Source organism: Sceloporus undulatus, chromosome 3 (assembly GCF_019175285.1).
Source record: "Sceloporus undulatus isolate JIND9_A2432 ecotype Alabama chromosome 3, SceUnd_v1.1, whole genome shotgun sequence".
In the NCBI taxonomy this organism is placed as follows: Eukaryota; Metazoa; Chordata; class Lepidosauria; order Squamata; family Phrynosomatidae; genus Sceloporus; species Sceloporus undulatus.
The window spans coordinates 93055867-93059043 of NC_056524.1; the positions used below are offsets into that span (position 1 = coordinate 93055867).

General features: G+C 45.7%; 1 pseudogene; it reads right to left on the reverse strand.

The window, feature by feature from the left end:
* Window positions 1-2586: 2586 nt before the first annotated feature.
* LOC121927395 lies at window positions 2587-2719 on the reverse strand (annotated as a pseudogene).
* Between the last annotated feature and the right edge of the window lie 458 nt (window positions 2720-3177).

Here is a 3177-nt window from a genome sequence, read left to right on the forward strand (position 1 = left end):
CCCTCCTTAGACCCCCTGATCCACAATAATTATCGGCCCATCTCGCTGCTGCCTTTTCTGGGGAAGGTGATCGAGAGAGCAGTCGTTTTCCAGCTTCAGTCGATCTTGGAGGACACCGATTTTCTGGACCCATTTCAAACCGGCTTCCGGGCGGGCTATGGAGTTGAGACTGCCATGGTCGCCTTAGTTGATGATCTCCGTCTGAGCATGGACAGGGGAAGCGTGTCCCTGTTAGTGCTCTTCGACATCTGAGCGGCTTTCGATACCATCGACCATGGTATCCTTCTGGAGTGCCTGAGGGAGTTAGGTATCGGGGGCACTGCTCTGCAGTGGTTCCGGTCCTACCTCTTGGGCAGATTCCAGATGGTGGAGCTGGGGGACTGTCGCTCTGATAAGAGGGCCCTTACATCTGGTGTCCCTCAGGGAGCGATTTTGTCCCCTATGCTATTCAACATTTACATGAAACCGCTGGGAGAGATCATCCGGAGACACAGGGAGCGGTGTTATCAGTACGCTGATGACACATAAATAGTCTTCCCTGTGTCTCCGACTGATGCAGTAACTAAGGATGGCATCTCTCCTCTAGATGCCTGTTTAGCGTCGGTAATGGGCTGGATGAGGGAGAACAAACTCAGTGTGAATCCAGGGAAAACGGAAGTACTGGTGATAGGTTCCCCAGTTCCAGGTGGTGAGATCTGTCACCCGGTCCTGAATGGGGTCACACTCCCCTTGAAGGACTCGGTGCGCAGCTTGGGAGTGCTCCTTGATTCGTCGCTCCAGCTAACATCTCAGGTGGATGCGACGGTCAGGAGTGCTTGTAATCAGCTTTGGCTGATACGCCAGTTGCGTCCCTACCTGGACCGTATGGTTGTGCATACTTTAGTAACCTCTCGATTGGACTTCTGCAATGCGCTCTACATGGGGCAACCCTTGTACCAAACCCGGAAGCTGCAAATGGTGCAGAATATGGCAGCTAGACTGGTCGCTGGTAGCTCCAGGTCGGACCATATTACACCCATCTTAAAAGACCTTCACTGGCTGCCTATTCGCTTCCGAGCTCAATACAAGGTGTTGGTTTTGACCTATAAAGCCCTAAATGGCTTGGGCCCAGGGTACTTGGAGGACCGCCTCTCCCCATATAATCAGCCCCACACACTCAGAACATCTGGGACAAATCTGTTGGAGGTCCCTAGGTCACATTTCGTGAGGACCTCACACAGGGCTTTTACCATCGTCGCCCCCTCTCTTTGGAATAAGCTCCCCGTGGAGCTCCGCTCCGCCGCATCGTTAGACTCTTTTAAGAAAAACTTAAAAACGTATTTATTTCGGCTGGCATTCCCACCTTAGTCAATTATTTTTTTCTCTGCCCCTTGTTTTTCCTTTTGACCCCGGACCATTGTAAATCGATTTTTTTTCCATTTCCTGCCCTTGACATACGTGTTTTATACTGATTCCTGTTTCCTTCCTTGTAGCAATGTTTTTAACTTTTATTGTATTGTTTTTATCTTGTATTGTAATCTTCTTAGCCCTTGTAAGCCGCCTTGATCATCTTTTTGGAAAGGCGGGGTAAAAATAAAAATTATTATTATTATTATTATTATTATTATTATTATTATTATTATTATTATCATCCAGGTATTTGTCTTTCCCTGAAAGGTGTCAGACCTCTCCTTTGTGTATCCATTGTGTAAGTTTCAGCTTAGACAAAAGATAGCCATCAAGACCTTTGTTCGCCAGGCAGCCATAGCTTGAGGTTATTTTTCACTGAGATTTCTGCTCTCATTGGGTTTGTTGAGCTGAAGTTTCAAACCTCAAAACCTTGCTTGCTGAGCTGCTGCTTCAGGCTTGAGTTCCCTGAGCCTTGGGCTCCACTGAAATCACTTGAGCTAAGCCAATGCTCACTGTCTCTCTCAGGCCTCTAAGTTAGCTTTGCCCGCCGGAACTCAGCTCCTAGCTACCGCGGTCACCGCTTGCTTTCCCCGTTCTCGTGGCCGTGTTTCACCATCCCCCATCACTCGCATCCGTCACATTGGAGAAGACTCCTAAGGTAAATATTTCAATGGTGCCTCTATCCTTTCTCCTTTACTCCCAATTCTCCCTCTCCCTTGCTTTAGCATTGAATGTGTGTGTGCATGTGTGATCCCTTTGTTGTGTGGCATTGGCATTGGAGTCTCTGTTTCTTGGGGTTGGACTAGATGACTTCTGGTATACACATAGGGACACGATCCGCTGCGTGCGTTGTTAGGACATGCCTCTCGTAAATATGAGCTAATTAAATTCCCCTAATTCGATCCTTCCTAACAAGCCACTGTTTTAAAAACCTCCAAAGAGGGAGACTCCACCACACTCCCAGGTAGTATGTTCCACTGTCAAACAGCTCTTACTGTCAGAAAGTTCCAAGATCACCCAGGAAATTTAGTGCACATTTTTAAAATGTTGTTTTACTAAACACAGAGTTATGAAATACATTTTTAGCACACATACAAAAACGATCAGATCATGAACTTTTAATATACATATTTCTGGTCAAAATTTGAGTTCAGCTCCTGTTCAGTTCCCAAAAAAACCTAGACTCATTCTGGTGAAATATATATATATCACAAATTATGCAGTTGAGTGGGGGAAATTGCAGGGTCAGCACACCTGGACTGTAATGGATGAGCCTCACCCTAGGAAAACCACCTTCATGATCATGGCATCTCCCCTGCCAGGTAAATATATCAAAAGGAACTTAGGTCCCAAACAGACAGGCCAAAATAAAGTTACTTTGGGTCACTTTGGAGGTATGCTGTTTAAATGATGCATGCATCCTAAGAGGCTGGAAGCCATGCCAAAGCCATGCTCCAGTACTAAGGACTGGAGCACAGCTGTGGCAAAGCTTCTGGCCTCTTAAGATGTGTGTGTTATTTAAAGAGCATACCTCCAAAGTGACCTGAAGCAGCTTTATTTTGGGCTGTCTGTTCTGGCCTTGTCTCTCCTGACTTTAGAGGATGTGGTATTCTTATATTTTCTTTCATTATCATATATCTATTTTGCTTATTTTAGTGACAAATTTGGACATATTACTTGCCAATGTCAGTTGTAAACTGTACAAACTGTACAAAAGATCATATTTGTAGCAGATATACTACTAAGGAGAGGTCTGTTTGTTCAGTGCAGACATAAGCTAAATGCTGT